Below are 19992 nucleotides of genomic sequence, written 5' to 3'. Positions count from 1 at the left end.
CTCAGAATGAGGAGTGCTCCAGATTAGAGCTTGCCAGTGTCAAAGCAAGAATCAGAATCCATATCTGCATACACATTCTTCCCATTCCCTGAGTAAAGCAAGAAGCCCCCAAGCCATGCTCATAGCAGACACACATAATGGAGATCATTCTTTCCCCTCATCACAAATGTGGCCTTAAGAAATATCCAAGCCTCCTTTAATGGTACATCTAAAGAAAAGCAGAAAAAAATGAAACCTGTGGGTCATGCTATCATGCTGGAATGGTATTCATTTTAGTGCCTCGTCATGCCTAGGGATGCTACAAATATTTGTTGAAAGAATGAACTACTAATACTGAAAGAGATAGAAACAAGTTTGGGAATAAAAATGGAATAGAAAACTAACAATGCATACAAATAGAAAGGAAGTCTTTTGTTCATTTCATGCACATTGGGATTTGCATGAAATGAATAAGCTGAATAGACCAGCAAACTGAATTTTAGCACTGGTTTGGCTATTCACAACAGAAACATGATGAATATTTCAAACTAAGGCTCACCACGTTTACTTGGAAGATGGCTCCTCTTAGATCACCTCACTTTCATGCTAAAAAATGGAAAGGTCAGAGTATTTCTGGAAACATTTTCCTCTAGGGAGACAACATTTCTTAAAATGACAGCCCAGCTAGGCTGCATAGAATCCCAGAAGTTTGGCGGCACCTGTTAAGTCCCCTTTCAGCTGGGTTATTATGATTTGCTTCCAAAGATCTCTATAAATTTGCTCATTGAGTCAGGATAAATACCTCTGAAAACTATACAGTTCTTTTATTCTTTCTAACCATTTGGATTGATGCTAGATATCCCAAGGGCTTGGGGAAAAAATGGAGATATAGGTTTGAAATAGGTTGGCTAGTTTTTGTGCACAACTAAAATGAAAGAGCAATAGTTACCAGTGCAACCAGTAATTACCTACCGTATAGCTGCTATGGAATACACTAACATCAATGGGTTTTGGGCTTAATGTGAGAATAAGTGTACATTTCCAAAAATGAAGTGTAGGCTTCATTTTACTGTAGAGTAAAATTTCTTCTTCCTTTCATAAATAGATCTCTATTAAACAATTCCAGGGGAAAAGATGTGCACTTCAGTCTTTGCCTTAGATAGGTTGTCATCAAACACAATCATTAGCTGTTATAATGATCAAGGAAGCTTAATACAAAATAAAGGGTTTACTTTTCTCCAGGTCATGGACAGGTATGGAATACAAAACGCATACATGACACATGAAATTGTAGTGTTTTTTTGAAGCTATAGTAAATATATTGCTAACTGTAATGAAATAAAATACCCTTCTCTGTGCTTAATATCCTAGAGAATAGAGTGGAGGAAAAAGAAACCGTAAGTTACAGTTTGCTGGCTCCTTCCCACTGATGGTAGTCCTCTTATTCCCTACCCACTCATTCTGTGCAATAAGCCACAGTATCACCTGTATCACCATTGTGCTTACTTGCTAATGTGTCTTTCTTCCTCTATTGTAAACATTACCAAGGTGAGACCCTGTCTTAGTCATCATTTTATTCGCAGTCACAAGTTCATAATTTATTCTCAGAAAATGTCAGTGGAACATTGTTTGTGGAATGGCTGCCACACTGAGGTCCCTAAAGCCAGCTGTGAATGTAAAGTACTGAATAAAGAATCTCAGTATTCTCTGTCCTTGAGTGTGAATATTGCACCAAGATCCCTAGGTCCTACCTTATTCCAATCTACAATAATTTCCCCAAAACTTCTGCTTTAGATCCTCATAAGAGGAAGAGTGTAACAGTAAAGAAAGCATATTCCTCTGGTGTGCTGGTTGGAGAAGGAAAGGATGGGTACAGGGACAATCTTAGGGCTGCCCTAGAAGGTGCCTCTTTTCCAAGACTCACTCTATCAGAAATCATCTCTGCTAAATCATCTGTCAGCTATGACAGAGACTACACACAAATCACTGAAGTCCACTATAACTATCCACATGTTGAACAGTGCCTTCTACTTTCTTTCTAAATGCCCATCCCATAAACACAGCACAAATTCCAAAAATCTCATAAATTACTGTCCTATCACTGCAGAGTATTTTTAACAAGAAATAAAAATCTGACTTATTCTGTTTACTTTAAAAAAGGAATATTCTTTTATTAAATTTCCTTAAATCCAAAGCATACTATTTCCAGAGATCTTTCCCCATTCATCAATATTCTATATATTCACTATCTTACCAATATTATATTTATATCTCAATATACAGGGAAATATCTCTTCTTAGGGTAGAAGGGAAATATTTTTATCTTTATGGTTTTATTGTTTTTTTACTAGATGATCAGAAAACCAAAGTATGAGCTTTATAGATGTCGGAGGCAATCCTGTTCTGTCATTTTTTTATGCACATGCTGACTCAATGTCATAGAATAACTGTGTTGCTTTCTGCCTTCCCTGACAGTCCAAAGAAAGAGTAATGCATACAAATCATTTTACTGTTTAAAAGTTTTGAATAAAACATGCTAACCTTGTCATACTAAGTGACAGACAGAAATGTCACCATTGTTTGCCAGGGACAAATAATCCATATACTTCATGTATAATTCATCTGATCTTTAAGAATGTTTAACAATATTGAATTTAGATAAATTTCAATGTTATGATGCATCAAACTTCCTTTATCAATTTACACATGTGCCTCATCAATTTAAGTCTTCATTTGTATTACTCTGTTTTTATATTAACTATGACAGATCTAGAGATTACACTTATTTCCAGGAAAAATTTATAGATGTATTGTCTATATTACTGCTGCCTCTCTATGTCCCTCTCTCCATAAGGTCTTAACTTGGAAACCTCAAATAACCCAAGGGTTGTAAATCTGCCTTAGAAGACCCAATTGCAAGTACAGGTATCTACAAGTCGTTTGACATAGAGCCTTTGGTCTCCAAATAGATTGAAGAACTCAGAGAGATAAGATTTCAATCCTTCCTAAAATAAGATTGCAATGGCTTCCAAAGCTTTTCTGCCAATCAAAGCTAACCAAGGGCAGGTCTGAAAATCAGATGGACAAGAATATTTTTAAGAGGCTTCAAAGTAAGCTGGAATTCCCTATGCGTGAATCAAGAGAAATGATGTAGCAGTCTACTGCTAAGTATGATTTCCCCAGCAGCTGTCTGTGCAATCTTGTGGTTCTTCTAAGTCTGAAAGAACTACTCTCCAACCTCTCCATGTAAAACCACTACCTTAGAAACCATTTGGTCGACAGTGCCCTCAATATGGTTAGAAAATAAAATATTACAGAATCATTTAAGAAATGATTCACAAAGCTTAGGAATAAATTGAGCAACTAAATGTAAACCAGATTGTTCCCAGAAGCATCTACTGAAAGCCTATTTCCTGTTTTAGAAAGAATAATCATTTCTATACAACCTAATTTTGCCAAGGACCACATTGTCCCCTTTTCCCTCACCTCACGATGCTTCCTCTTTTGTGAGGCTTGGCAAATTGTTTCTGCCCTTGGAGATCATGTTACTTCAATTAAGAATGTTTGATAAGATAGAAAATTTCATGAAACAGAGAGGTTTTTTTTCCCCCAGAAGGATGTGGGGGCAAGGAGCTAGCATACACATACATATTACATTTCATAAATTAAAAAATTCATATATTCTCTTCAGTTTCTTACCTATACTTATGTGTGTGCCAATCCACCTTCTCTAAATTATACATCGGTGTGCACATGGGCACAAACATTTAATTATATTTTTTTCTTTTCCTGGTACATTGGAAAAGGCAAGCCATTTTTCACTAAACTGCCTCCTTGGTAGTTCATTCATAAAGTAGTAGAAAATTATGAGAAATTCATTTAAATCTTCAAAGGGGAAGAAGCCAGTAAAATAAATAGAGTTGGTAGATAAACCTATGGGAAATTATTTAAATTTGTATGTTGGACTCTAGAAAGATCTTCCTTTTCAGAAATGCTAAATTCATTAAAGGACTCTGTAGAATCCCTCTTTCAAAAAACCATTTGGAATCATTTTTGTTTCTGTTTTGATTTGTTTTAAACTGCACAAGTTGCTTCTAATGTTTTGCATAGCATCTCTTTTCTGGGTTGAATGTGTATAGCTTTCATTTGATGTTCTAAAGGGTCATGATACTCACCAAAAATATTTAAGAACCACTTTTTGTCAGCATGGGGGCTCTTATTTCTTTAAAAGCATTTTAATTACTTCTACCTGGAGATAGGAAATTACATCAGCTATAATAGAAACTCAGGTTTTACTGGTCTAGAAGTTAACATTGGTCTTTAAATAAGTAATTTACACCAGTTATCACTGACAAATTTTCCCATTTCAGTCACAGTATACATATGCCCATAGATTTCCATTATTTTCCAACAGTTCTAATTTCATTGTGGAACATTTACCAGATGGAAAGGGTCCATTTTATGGGCTTTTGGCAGGTAAAGTTCACTCTGCTAAATGAAAATCCCATGTATGAGGAGTCCATGAAATTGGCAATAATTGACTTTTGAACACAGAATTTTAAACCTGGTTTTATTTGCAACAAGAGAATCCTTTGAAGAGATTTTTGTTAACCCTTTAAGCTTTTTGTTATTGTTATATCTGGGTCTTAAACTGGCACCAATGTGGACAGAGGATTTCATAAATGAGTTCCAGTACCAATTCTCATCATTAATGCCACCACTGCAATCATTACTTTGCTTATATTATTAAACAAATACTTAAAGGATGAAAACTACAATTCGTTGAATGATACTTTGGAAAATCCCTATTTAGAATACTTTAGAGAAGTGGCAGGATGGAGTGCACTTATTTTATATTGTATGTCATATACATGTAATGGATACTTACTAAAGTTATTTAATCCTACTTAACACGTAGAGACATTGCTTCTTACTAACCACAATTTACTTTCCTTTCTCCAGGTTTTGAGGTTTTTTAAAAAAAATCCTGTTATTTTAAACTTACCTCTTCTCCTACAGTCATTTTATTTTGAGGGTTCAGTAAAATATTTATCATTTAAGACAGTTGGATTTAGGATTTAGATTGGTATATTGGCCTAATGGAAACTTCCATTATTTTCTACTTAACACACTTTTGCTTAGCCTAATTTTTTCCACTTAGAACTAGCTGGTAGAAAAAAAAAAGTGAGTGGGGGGAAAAAATTAACACCTAAGTTGGGGAGGGGTGGGAGGGCAGATTTACTAGGCAGGCCAATGCCAATGATCCAGCAGAAAGCTGGATGGCCTGGACTGTAGGTTTTTGGCATGTAGTGTGTGTAGTCAACAAGGCAGTGGGGAGAAAAATATATTGTAGTTATGATTCTAATAAGTATAAACAAGCTTAATACTTTTTAGGACATCAAAGAGTCAGGTGGATAAAAGGTGGTAGCAGATGCTTCATAGCATTCTGTTTGTCATTTTAATGGAAAAATAAAGAAATGAAAAGTTAAACCTCTCCTTTCATTTGAAGGAATATTTCCTATTGACCAAATTCTAAGATAAATGTCCACAGGAGTGGTTATATCAAGAGTATGCTTTTCATCTACTATGGTTAAAATAAAGTTTTTTGAAACCTCATGCACCTCAAAATTTCATTATTAATAATTCATTATTTAAAGCTGGTCAAGAAACACTGAGAATGCAGTAGGCAGCCTTGCCTGACTTCCTCAGCGCCATCTAGGAAACCCAATGTCAAAGTTACATTTCCTGTGCTCACATTCTTTTGGTTTGGTTTAACAAATGTTTGTTACTAATTCTACCCTAATGAGGACTTCTGATTTTTCAGATGAGAATACTTGAACAGGGTGGGGAAGTGTAAAAAGTGAATCATCAAAAGAAGAATAAGAGAAGAGAGAAGGAGGGCTGACAACTAATATAACAGTAAGTGGGCTACAGGAGCCTGCCATGTCCAAAGTAAGTATACAGTGCAGTGTTGCATGATCCTGCAGTTGAGGGGTAAAACTTATTCAGAGAAAACAGCCACACAATGAATTGAATGTTGAGAATTTGTTTTTGATACATGATACATACTGATGGGTAATTTCAGCCCAAGGAAAGGATGGAAGGTAAGGAAGAAAAGAGGGAAATCCGAGTGACTTTAGATCTAGAAATGAGCTGGACTTGGAAGTTGAAGCTTCGGGAAAGTTTTAGGAATCCTTAGCCAAACGTCAGGAAGATTTCTCCTTGCCAATGCCCTATAAAATTAGTTGATTCCTTTTATAAGGGATTGAGGAAGAGATTTAGAACTCTAAGACTCAGATACCAGGCAAAACATTTTTTCAATAAAAGTCTTTTTCGATAAACATTCTACTCAAATGAATATTAAAGAATAATTAGATACTGCCTATACAGCTGTCCTAGAAATATGCTGGGAGATTTCCTCATTCTCTCCTCAGTTGGAATTTATGTAAATTTATTTTTTTGGAAGTGAAACCATCTTTGTTCTAAGAACGTTAATAATAGTAGATCAAATCTGTGCATAGATGAAGGAGGGGTCATCATGCCTTAAACCTTAACAGCCTGCTTTTCCAAGAAGTCACAAATAGGTGATGAAAAACCAAGAGGAGAGAATGAGGGATGGGGTGACTGGGTGATGGGCACTAAGAAGGGCATTTGTTGGGATGAGCACTGGGTATTAAACTATATGTTGGTGAATTGAATTTAAATCAAAAACATATTTTTAGGAGATCCCTGGGTGACTCAGCAGTTTAGCACCTGCCTTCAAACCAGGGCATGATCCTGGAGTCCCAGGATCAAGTCCCACATCAGGCTCCCTGCATGAGCCTGCTTCTCCCTCTGCCTGTATATCTGCCTCTGTGTGTGTGTGTGTGTGTGTGTGTCTCATAAATGAATAAAATCTTTAAAAAAAATTTTTAAAGACCCCCCCCCAAAAAAAGAGGAGAAAATGATAATTGGGGTCATGTGACACAATCTAAAAAGAAAGGAAGCTACCCGTCCAGGGAGAAAGGTGAAGCTCCTGAGAAGAAAGATAATTGCTGAGAAATACCTGTGATGGTAATGCATGGGGACTTCAAAAACAAGGATGTCTAAAATGTAGTTCATTTGCAGTGCTGGGAGACAACCAACTTCTGATGTCCTTAAACCCTCAATAAAATCTTGATGCACAAAAATGCTTTTGCTAATGTTACTTCAGCAAAAGCGCCAGGATAAACCTGATACAGATAAAAAGAAAAGTTTCAGAAAATGAGATAGACAGGAGAGTTTTAAAAATTTAGAGGGAAATAAGAAATCAAAACAAGGGTGTGGAAAGAGATTCCTGTTGTCCAGGAATTCTCAGGTGTGTGAGTGAAGAATGTGATTTCCATCAAAATGGGCATATCGCCAGTTGGTAATGTCAGTGGCAGGATTTTGTTTATTGATTTGCTTTACTTGCCTGCTTGTTTATAACACTAAACAGCATAGGGTTTCTAGTCAGTCAGTGCTATAGTAATGCACATAGAACAGGTCTCTTATTCTGATCATAGCAAGCCCACACTGACATAAGACAGATGACCAAACTGAGATATTAAATAGGAATATATTACATGCTATCAAGGAATGAATAAAGATGATCTCTTCTGATACATTGTTTTGGGTGGCTATCATACAAGGTGTTTAGTTGGTTTTGTTCGTTTGTTTGACCTTCTTATATTTTTGCCTGAGGTGATAAGTAGAAAAATCGCATATAGAAAGAGGAAATCAAACAAGAAAGCCTGGGGATCCCTCTGTGGCTCGGCGGTTTGGCACCGGCCTTTGGCCCGGGGCATGATCTTGGAGTCCCGGCATCGAGTCCCACGTCAGGCTCCCTGCATGGAGACTGCTTCTCCCTCTGCCTGTGTCTCTGCTTCTCTCTCTCTGCTTCTCTCTCCCTCTCTCTCTCTGCTTCTCTCTCATGAATAAATAAATAAATAAAATCTTTGAAAAACAAAACCAAAAAAGCAAGAAAGCCAAATGTCTAAAAGGAGATTTAGATAGAGACTAAGAATGAGGACTACAAGAAAACAAATCAAGCTGCTAATAAATTTAAAGCACTGACATGAGACACTTGGGTGGATCAGTCAGTTAAGTGTCTGCCTTCAGCTCAGTTCCTGATCCTAGGGTCCTGGGATAGAGCCCCACATCAAGTTCCCTGCTTAGCAGGGAGCCTGCTTCTCTCTCTCCTTGCCACCCTGGCCCTACTTGTGCTCTCTCTTGCTCTCTCTCAAATAAGTAAAACCTTAAAAATAAAAAATAAATAAAGCATTGACATCATAAGTATGGTTCTTGAAATTCTAAAACCACTATTGTGTTTGGTCATTCATTTGCTTTAAGAAAGGAACATCCCTGAGACACACATTAAGGTGTCATGTGATCAATGTTCAAAATTCCATTATTCCTCAGAAAGCAGTTCTGTCTTTCATTCATCTCTGTGCAAATTTTTTTAAAGATTTATTCATGAGAGACACAGCATCTCTGCAAATTCTAAAGCCTTCACCCAAGTGCATTATTTAAGAAAGTAGTTGAAAGCAGGGACCCAAGAAAAGTACATCTCTAAGAGGTATCTAAACTCAGCCATTATTTAGTTCTGTGATGCTGATCAAGTTACCTACCTAACCTGTCTGGGCCTCAGTTGCTTCAGCTATGAATTGGGAACTTAGTCTCAAATTTGCAGTTTTTGCAGGGACTCATTGAGTTAATACATATGAACTGCTTAGGAATAGTGCCTGGCACATTAGAAAACACCATAAAAGTGTTAGCTACTATGATTTTTTTTATTAATAGTAAAATAATTATCACACAGTAGTTACTTAGTAAAAAAGACCATCCCTTCTTTCCTACCACCTCTTTCCCTCACCCTCACCCAGTTTTGAACAAATATGGGGATCCCTTGATCTTCTCTTCCATTTGCAGTACCTGGCACATTCCCCATCTATGTTAACTCCATTAATATAGTTATGCCAGAACTCAAACATACATTATAGATTTATGGAGACCAGTGACAAATGAATTGTAGAGTTAGTGAGCTCAGTACTACTTAGAGCCTTAGAGTTTAAAGGTCACTGATTCCAAATCTGTTACCCTCTTTCTCTGGTCTTTAGAGATCTTTATTTAGTTTAGCCCAATCATCTATACTAGTGTATACTTTGCCCCTACATCTAATTTCCCAACTGCTATAACATAGTAGTTCTCATTCCTGAACAGTAGAATCATGAAATTTTTAAAATACCAAACTCATGATTATAATAGTTTTAAAATACAGCTGATCATGGGGATCCCTGGGTGGCTCAGCAGTTTAGCACCTGCCTTTGGGCCAGGGTGCAATCCTGGAGTCCCGAGATCGAGTCCTGCATTGGCTCCTGGTATGGAGCCTGCTTCTCCTCTGCCTGTGTCTCTGCCTCTCTCTCTCTCGCTATCATGAATAAATAAATCTTTAAAATACAGCTGATCATTAAAATCACCAGGTAAGCTCTTCAACACCATAATTCCATTCTGGCCAACAGAATCCATGTATTTGTGGGGACTTAGAACTTTTTCCTAGAAACACTGAAAATAATTCTAATGTTCATCTTAGTTCAGACACCACTGTTCTATCAAGACACAGCATGGTGCCCTTCATGTAACATCAAGTCCTATCTAACACTTGAACCTGGACTTAGGGAAATAAGGAGCAAAAAAAAACATTATACTGAAAAAGACATTTTTCAGGTCTTCTTGATGTCTTAATATTCTTTTTGAGGTCTTAGATATAAAGAGGACATTTTAATACAGGTACTATCTGCTTGGGGAAGATCCCTTCTGGGGTAGTTTTCAGAGTAATTCTGACTTGTCTAAATTTCTATTTCTGGAATATCATCAAATATTCAGTCCATTGTCAAATCCTAGAAACCTATTAAACAAGTAGAATTCTCTCACTCTGACAAGAACACCTATAGACAGAAAAAATGTATGTAAAACTATGAAAATTGCAAATCAATAAGCCTAGAACCATGATAAGTATGCAATGCAAACTTATGGTATGAAAAGGGAAAGCCAGTCTGACAAGCACTGAGGGATGTATCTATACCAAACAGGATGTTTTTTTCTTCAGACTCTCCCATCTCTTATCTCCTTCAAAGTTTGTGTTCATATCACATTCTGAAAGGAAATCAACTATCCTGCCAAATAGATACTTGGTAGCTTGCTGGTTGCCAGAAAATACTTCATAATTTTTGCTTTCATTTAGACTTGAATAAGTGCTATTTGTGTGTATTCACTTCTTGTTCTTTTGGGGTAGTTGGTAGGGAAAGAGCAGTGGAAAAAAATCTTAATATGAACCATTAAAGATGTTAAATTCTGTCACACAGAGTCTCATAGATATATACTTGTTTCTCTCACCATGGCTGAGAATATTCAATTTAAAATACAATGAGTCAAATTTGCCCACCTACATTTTGTTTCAGGCTTAGGGAAGCTTCATCACTAGGGTCTGAATAGGAAAGTATTAGAACTCTCCTCTCTCAGGTTTCATTTGATCTACAGATCATAGTCCATGAGATAGCCCATCTGATTTGAACAATTCAAAGAACTAAGTAACAGAAAAAAAATGTAAATGTGAGACTTTGGAAATCATAGGCTATTTAGGGCCTAGTGCCCTAACCTATATCATGACTTCTCTAAATTATTTAATTTTTATGGCATCAAAAAACAGAAGATATTCCCCTTAGAAAGAATACTCTTAAAAGCCTGAGTGTATAGGAAATACATTTCTTCTCCTACAGCACACTCTGACTACTGCTATCTGAGGATTTGTCACGCTGTTCACCTGCTGCCCACCTTCCCCATGATACTGAAGAGCTACTTCAGGACAGAGACATCTTGTCTTGCACACTGACCTCTAATACAAGCATTTGCTGAATCTATGACTATAATAATCCCCTTTCAGTTTAGAAAGAAATAATCCTCAATTTATAGAAAGGGAAAATAAAATTTATGATTCTAAAAAGGTCATAATAGCATTTACCTCATAGGGCATTTTTAAGAATTAAGTGCAAAATATATATGTAGCATTGCGAACAGGGCCTGACACCTATCACATACTAGAAGATTAACTATCACTATATGCTACTTGTATATGCTACCACAATCTTCCCCACAATCTTCTGAGATAAACACTATCAGCCTGCTTTACAGATAGGAAAGCTGAGGTCTAACTAGCTCTTAATTGGCAGTTATCTAAATTGATTATACCTATTTCCAAAGTCTTTGCTGTACTCCAGAGTGTCTCTCTTTTGAACGTCTATTTAACTCAGATCAATTTATCAAGATTCTAGTAGATATTATATGCAGTGCCACTTAGAACATAAAATGATGAACAAGGCATAATGTCTGTCTTCAAGGTGGAGGGGTAGAGTTAACATTGGAAGAAGATGTGGAAACTAATTTAGTACGAATTCAACCTCATATCCTTATTATTACAGGCTTTTTTCTAACATTCCAGGCTTCACCTCATAGGAAAATAAGATCACCTGAGTCCTCAAATGAGCCCCAAATCAACAATTAGAAGATAGTTTCATTCTAAATCTTAGGCTGACCATTATTTATCAAATATACTCTTTATAAATTGCATACCATTTCATATGTAAAAATTATAATTCATATACTGTATTCGAAAATTAGGATTGACTTATAGATCTTGCCAGTGGAAATTTCATGAAGCATAGAGCATTTGGGAGAACTCTTTTATGGGAAATACCTATTCATCAGATATTGCCTTGTTTTTCAACCCCATTAGCTATGTGAGATTTAGAAATACTTGACAAGATTTTTACCTTTTTATACTAAGATGCCATCACACTGTTAAAGCTGGTATTCATTGTGTATGTCAGGTCTTAGAAAGGGAACACCTGTCCTTTAATGGCTAGAATGACATCTGGAATTTTCTGTTTTGCAGACGTGCAATATTCACTCAGATTAAATTTTAATTTTCTAATTTCTTAAAGGGCAAATCTTAAAACTGGATTTTGTTCCTCACAATACTGAAAATGTAAAAATGTCAAGATCATTGATCAAGTAGCCATAATTACAGAAGGGTATGACTTTTGCTTTAAATCTAAATCATTTCGGGCTGAGTAATTGATGTTTGGATAATAGAACACCAGCAAACCACTCAGACACCAGAAGGTAAGGGCAACCATAGTTTTAGGTAAGTCTGATGAAAAGGCATAATTTTTCTGTGTCAGCTTATTTGGCCGTACTCTCCTCCCAACATTCAATCAATCAATCAAAGGTAGATTGTTGGAGCCTACCGTCTACTCAACGGTAAACGGTTATAAGATGACAAACTAGCCAAAGCACAACCAGCCACGTAGTTCCTGGATGTTGAATACTACCATGCTGTGCTCTCTTTCTCCATATGAGCACTAGAAATGAGGAAGATGTACATACAAATCCATAGGGGAAAATGGTTATCGCTTGTCAGACACCAAACAAAAACAGGAGCAAAGAAATCTCCACTCCCACAAACATGTCATTCGATTGATAAATCTGCCATCACTGGAAAACAAACAACAAAAAGTAATGGAAAAAACAAGGAAAGTGGGTTCATTAGAAGTAATTAAAGCATTCCTTCACAAAGAGGTCATATGACTGATCTTCCATCAGAAGCACTATTCACATATGAATTCCATGCAAATCCAGTCCCACTTTCTAGACTTGTTCCTACTGTAATACACCACACATATGTATAGAATGACTGGCCTGGGTCAAGACAGGAGTATCCAATTCCAGAAAAGCAAGAAAATTGCCATAACCAACATCAGTAAATGCCTAAGCAGATATTAAGGAAGGGAAGGAATAACTTCTATTAGAAGGGAGAGAGAGAGAGCAAGGCCGAGGAACTGCAGTCAAAAATAGCAATACAGAGGGGGGGGAAAAGCTACCAAAGAAACGTTCTCAGAACTCAAGCTAAGAATGAAAATATTTTTGAAAAAAAGTTCCCATATTTATATTTAAATCTGAACAATTCTACTCCAATACCATATTTTGGTAACTAAACACATCTTCCTCTCCAAAAAAGGAAGAAAAACAAAAAAAGAAAATTCATTTTCATTCTGAATCCATTTGTCTGAAACCAAAGATTTCTATACAGAACAAAAATGAAAAAGCTGAGGTGAGCACTGTCTTTATTTTTATTTTTTTTTAAGATTTTATTTATTTATTCATGATAGTCAGGGGGGGGGGTGCAGAGACACAGGCAGAGAGAGAGAAGCAGGCTCCATGCACCGGAAGCCTGACGTGGGATTCGATCCCGGGTCTCCAGGATCGCGCCCTGGGCCAAAGGCAGGCGCCAAACCACTGCACCACCCAGGGATCCCGAGCACTGTCTTTTAAAAAAAAAAAAACTACTAGGTTTCAGGGTGGCTTAAAATAACATGAAAGAAAGCTTTTTGTTTTACTTAAGTAGTGTATACTCACTGCTTTCTGCTTCTCACATCATTTCAACTGCATGGTATTCTCTTCTGCTTCAGGACCAGGGATGCTGTCAGTAACACAAATGGCCAATCTGGAGGAAACTAGACACAGACGTTAGGCTGTCCCACTGGAGCCAGACTGGACAGATGGAGAGGCTGTTAGGAAAAGCCTCGAAGCTAACTAAAGGAAGACTGGCCAGATCCAGAAGGAAGTTCAGGCAGGCAGGTGTTAAGCATTAAATAGGTCTAAAAGTAGACAACAGGTGGAGAGCCCCACAGATGAACAGAGTTTATCATCCTGTAACTGATGGCCAGCAATAAGGAGAGTTTCAATCAATCAGACAGACGGCATCTAGGGATCTAGCTACTCATAGTGGGAACACAACCACAGCAACAAAAGATCAGTAGCAAAGCCTAGCTAGGACATCCAGGTCCAAACTCAGAAGCAAAACTGACTCAAGGCTGACTTCATGCGCTCTGGATCCAAGACGTCTAATGTTTCCACCACTAGATTAAATATTTCCCAGAACTGAGGGTGGGGGATTAATATGGGACAGGATTAAGAGTCTCCATGAAGCACATGAAGCATCGGCTACAGTTCTAAAAGACAATCCCTAAGCAGAAAATAATATCAGGAAATTTAAATGTGTGCACCTATTTGACCGACTAAGAAATAAGAAAAAAGATAAAAGAAAAAAACTATGCTAGGCTATCATAGGATTTAATTAGAAGAAAGGTCCATATTTTTTTTAGGCTCACCAATTGCTGACCCCCAATCCTCAACAGTAAGAAAGACTAACAAGGGTCTTTTGATTACACCTGCTGTTCTGGAATCTGGTAATCAATAGCCAAAGAAATGAGTATAGGACTCATGAGCTGTCTTTTATTCAAACCAAGTAGCAGTGGCATACAGTGTTAAGACTTTAGCATCCCTGGGAACTCTTAATATTGAAGGCTCCACCCCACATAGTTTTAAACATAATAAAGCACAACTACAAATCACCATAAATAAAAGTTATAATACTTTAAGAGTTGTGTAAAATTGCATTTGGCTATATAGCATTGTTACCTTTTATATACCTATTTAAATATTTACCAACTTTGATTCTATAGGTTTTTAGTTATTTTCAACTGTCTTTCTTTTTTCCAATTACAAATACTTGTGTAGTCTCTAGGCTTGATGATGTTTTGTTTGCTTTTTTTTTTTCAAGTGGCAGAATTTTGCAATCCTCCAATGAGGCATTTTAATGTTATATGAGAGAGATTTCGTGGGTAAAAAAGGACTCCTAGTAACTTACAAGTAAGCCTAGTCAAGGCTCAGTAAATAGCTCAGATGCTATAAGTAGTAAATTTCCTTAAAAGAATTGGTTAGCATTTGAAGATGGGTACTTATTCATTCAACACAGTGAATGTCCACCCTGAATACTATTGCTTGAAATTAGAAAGGTAACTGTGGACACAGGCATAAATTTTTGGTCATGAAGTTTTCAATCTAGCCACTCAGATACCCAAAATACATGATCCATTACTTAACTGTATCCAGTATTTCTCCTTAAGTGAAAGTGGTATTTAAAATGTGCAGAGCATGAAGCTTTGGTTCTTCTTAGGAACACTGTGAAAAACTATACATAATTTCAGAGAATCCATATAATTAGGCTGTAAAGTGCATCACAAGAGTAGGGCTTGAATCTCAGTTCTATCATTTTCTTGATGTGGCTTTAGGCAAGTTATTACCCAAACATCTTGAACTTCCTTTCTTATTCTGCAAAGTAGGTGCAATACAATACTGTCTACTTTGTGGGATTGTTGTAAGGATCAACTAACAATGTAAATGAAGGGCTTGGCAAATTGGCATAGATATTCAGTATGGACTTACAGCTACTGTCATTGATATTTTTACAGTTGAAATTTATTTACCTAGTTCCAAGAAAGGGAAAATAAGAAACACAATGGAAAGGTATTTGAAACTATCCAATTGAAGAAAGCTCTTATAGAATAATCATGTAAGCTCACAGTTTTCTCCTTCCAAGACTCCATGGCAATTCAGAAAGAAGAATAATGTTACTAATCTCAAACCTTCAAAAGTCAAGCAGAGATAATGCCACTTTACGAATCTCTTTTAAGAATATAAATCAAAATATCTATGCACAAAACTATTCATTACAATGTTATTTAAAATGTTGAAGAGCTGCAAGCAGCCCAAATGTCCAACAATAGGACATGTTTAGGCAAATTATGCCATAGCTGTTACCTAGATAATATAATATGGATACTTTATGACCTCTAAGTTATAATATAGGAGTTTTCTGAAATGGTACCAAAGAAAAATCAGTGTACAAATTTGTGAATAGAGCTATTTAAAAATACATGTAAAAATAATTTAGAAGAGTCCTCATCAAAATGATACCAGATGTGTTACAGCAGTGGTATGAGTAATTTTATTTTTCTTCTTTTTCTCCCATTCCATAATGTCTCTCTGGTACTTCTACACTTAAGACAACAAAACTGATATTTAAAAAGTAGCACCTACACACCATGGTCCATTACATTAAAATTTGGCAACCTATTAGAAGGTTAAGGAATCTTTTGAATGTTTGAGAGGCTAAGGAGAATGGTAATTACCTCCAACATCACCGCATCCATAGTTACTATAAATTCCTTTTGTAGTTGATGGAAGGTAAGACCAACATATTACCCAGACTTAGCTCTGTGGGTTATACTGATGCCACTGGGTAGATTGGGCTGGAAACAATCAGATTAACTACACAGTGAACGGATGTATTCAGTCTCCAATAAGATTCTCATGCACATTGAATCCTAATTAGTGGAAGTGCAACTGATTTGTCAGTACTTTGAAAGTTAATTTTATTCCAGTCCACGTTTTATGAAGTATTAACTGACTGATAGCACTCATGCCAAATTTGTCAAATGAAATTCTTCCCCCGCAAAAGAGAAAAGGAGAGATCTCTGAGCAGCTTTTTTAATAGTCTACTGAGGACTTATTCCTCCTCTGAGTTAACTGGGGTGGCAAGCGGAGAATGAGGGAAGCAAGCTCTGAGTGCTTTGGAGCTGAAGGTGCAGAGCTGAGCAGATTTGGAAAACAAATGCACTTGTTAATTCCCAAAGTGATTTTAAGAGCAGAAACCTGGAAGAACTGCCAAATAAAATTAATCCTTTAAAATGATAATGCAAATTTTTAAATCACAAAGGAGAGCTGGAAGTTTAAAGAGAATATTTCAATATTGTGTCTATCTTAACTTCAAGCTAACCAGGCCATTTATGGGTAGATGCTTCCATTATTTCCTACAGTTGTAAGTTCAGATCAGGGAGTGAGTATACAAGGGTGGGACAGAGAAGAATGGGAAAAGGAGAGAAGCAGAGGAAGGAAAGGAGGATAGAGAAGAGAAAGAAAATTTGAAGAATCCATAGTTAATATTCTAAAAACTAAAGGAACTATTTATCTCTGTGTATGTGTGCCCTTGTGAAACTATATGTAATTTTATAATGTTTTATCAAAAGATTAATTCTAAATACCAGTAGTTTGCAATAAACAATGCAGACAACAGAAAGCAGTAATAACTAATTCCCATGCTTGGTTAATGGAGGCAACAGAAAAATCCAAACATGAAAACTGTTCTTCAGCTATAACATAATTAAGAATTCATTACTACATATTTGCTGTCCTTTGCAGATTTAAAAATCTTAAAAGAAAAAATAAATGTTAAAAGGCAGTAGAGTGCTACAGACAATACAAATTCTCAGTGTTTATGAAAATTACCTATTCAGTCAGCCAACAAATATTAATTGATACCACACGCCAAACACTCTGTTAGTTCCACAAATTTCTGTCCTTACAGATATGGTGTCTACCCACGTAGGGCTTTTGGTCTGGTGGGAGACAGTTACCATATGCACATTAAAAGGATCATTACAAACTGTGATGGGTACTGAGTAGAGGAATACATAAAAATATAAAATATGTGGCTAACAGGTGGATTTATCCTCACCTGGTGCATCAGAGAAAACTGTGAGAAAGTTTGATCTGAGATATGAAGAACCAGTAAAAATTCAGCAGGCAAAAAAAGAGAGGAAGAGCATAAGAATAGCTCAGGCATAGGCTCTATGCCTGGGTAGATTTTGGCCTTAAAGAATGTGCAATCAAGATAGGTGACATAATAACTGAGTTGGGGATAATGAGAGGTTATTTTTTTTTAATTTTTATTTATTCATGATAGGCACACAGTGAGAGAGAGAGAGGCAGAGACACAGGCAGAGGGAGAAGCAGGCTCCATGCACCGGGAGCCCGACATGGGACCCGATCCTGGATCTCCAGGATCGCGCCCTGGGCCAAAGGCAGGCGCCAAACCGCTGCGCCACCCAGGGATCCCAATAATGAGAGGTTATTAAGGAAAAAATAAAACTTAGCTTATCTGACATAAAGAAAGAAAGGCCATGATTATTTATCCAAAGGGCTAAGTACTCATTTTATCTCTACCTTCTTGTCCTTTTCCCCGTCTCCAACTCCATAATCAGGTCCATTATATGGTATCACACTGAGAGAAGAGATGAACTTAGGCATAGAGGTTTGGGGTTTGCATTATAGCAGAATCCCAGGTCTCAATTTTGCAATGTAGGATCCCTATCAAGATGAACAATATAAATCATGACCAGAAAAGCCGGAGTAAGAGTTCCTGTAGATGTAGGAACAAGCATTGAGGAGTTCCTGTAGCCAAGCACTGAGGCTATGGAGGTTGGAGACAGGCAGAGAGGACTGCCCATGGCAGCCTTGAAGATGATCTTCACTACCTCATGTACAACACTGTGCTAATATCTTTACTGAGATTATCTCATTGGGTAATGACAACCATCTGTAAATTAAAGACTACTGTTGTCTCTATTTTACATATGAGGAAAGAGCAAGAGGCTTTAAGAGACAAGTAATTTGCTCAACACCACATGGCTTGTCAATTTAGCACTTGAGCGAAAAGAGTCTGACTCTGGCCTCCCTAATCTAAATCTACTACTATCTGAGACTGAATTTTCCAGGGCCCAAGGTGACTAGGTCTATGAGAAGATTCAATTTGTTTATAGAAATAAAAGTGTCCTTACCCTCTAGTGTTGTGGAGAAGGATCTATAGCAGCTTCATTTAAAAAGCTCATCTGGACAACGAATAGCAGAGGGGCAAGATTAAGTGTAGGAAAATCAGTTATGACATCATTAAAAGTCCAGGGAGAGATTGGTAGCTTGGTTTAAGGTTAAGCCTAACATATCTAACAATGGACCTAGAGTGACATGGTCAGATTTTAGAGATGTTCAGGAAATAAAAATCATGGAGCAAGGTGATGAGTTGTTATAGCAGGGTCAAGAATTAGCAAGTATCAGTACTGACATCCACCATTCTTGCTTATTCCTCTTCACATCTTCTTCTGTATCAGTATATATGCTCTAGAACTCAAAGGATCTGTCTGGCTGAAGATACAGACTGGGAGCCAATCACACAGTGATGAATTCCAATTCATATTTTAAAATGGTCCTTCCCAACTATAAAAATGTATTAGAGCAATTTTATAAAAATTTCATTGCAAAAACCTTCTGGTAAAAGAAACAAAATAGCAGGTCACGTAATTCCAAATCTAATTTTAAGGTAAGAATATGGTAATATCTTTTTTCACACTAGAGTTATCTATGTATTTTTCAATGCCAAGATTGAAAGTGGAACTGAATGACTCATCAGCAAAGTGGGCCAATTGTCTGCAAACTGATGGGAAAATATCAGTACAGTTACACACCTAGGGATAGTCAGCTTCAAAAATAATTTTAACTGCATGAGTCTTATATCATTTTCTTAAAAGCCAAAAGACATGTCTTCTGATGTGTCTTTTAAGATAGGATACTTTCTGTGGTTGATAGGCCTAAATTATTTACCATAATATTAATGCCCTCCTAAAATAACTTACTTCAGCAATCAATGCTATCCTTATAATACTGAGCACAGAGTATCACCTACCTGATATAATGTCAGGAAACTAAGAAAATTCCCTACCATATTACTTCATTTCAAATCATCTCCCCTTCTTTCTCTTTCATTTTACCAACTAATATTTAGAAAGAAGTTTGCTACCTAGTGCTTTTATATTCTCATCTATATGCATCAGTTTTTCAAAATAGATTTCACTTAACCCTAACTCTGTAAAGAGTTTCTAAAGGATTAAAGGATGTTTTGTGATAATAAATAAACAGACTGAGAGAAAGTTCAAGAAAATGATACCTGTATCATAATCGTCTGCCACATTTCAATATCAGAAATCTAGCTAAAGGAGTAGTTTAATTAAATTCTTCCATAAAAAGCAGATGTGTTTCCACACTATGGCTGACTAACGGGCCCAGTCCACATCCCTGGTACAAATTGCTCAGCAATACCCATTTTACTTGAGAATTACAGAGACAAATTCATTACTCAAAAGACACTTAAAAATAACTCACTGTCTTAGTCAATTTGGGCTGCTATAACAAAATGCCATAAACAGGTGACTTATAAACAACAGA

The 19992-nt window shown here is 36.6% G+C and overlaps 1 long non-coding RNA gene across 2 annotated transcripts in view; it reads right to left on the bottom strand.

Annotated features, from left to right (window-relative positions):
* Window positions 1–18621, bottom strand: part of LOC144322302 (uncharacterized) — a 42778-nt gene extending 24157 nt beyond the window's left edge. The window contains exons 1-2 of one of the 2 annotated variants that reach the window (XR_013387895.1): window positions 18555–18621; window positions 13450–13547 (exon numbers count right to left, since the gene is read on the bottom strand). This is a non-coding gene — a long non-coding RNA (uncharacterized LOC144322302). The remainder of the gene's footprint in view (window positions 1–13449; window positions 13548–18554) is intronic. The other variant, XR_013387896.1, reaches the window with a different exon arrangement.
* Window positions 18622–19992: the final 1371 nt, after the last annotated feature.

The sequence above is a fragment of the Canis aureus genome, chromosome 10 (genome assembly GCF_053574225.1).
Source record: "Canis aureus isolate CA01 chromosome 10, VMU_Caureus_v.1.0, whole genome shotgun sequence".
Taxonomy (NCBI): Eukaryota; Metazoa; Chordata; class Mammalia; order Carnivora; family Canidae; genus Canis; species Canis aureus.
Note: the sequence above shows the minus strand (reverse complement) of the source record. Positions and strands in the feature narration are given on the sequence as shown.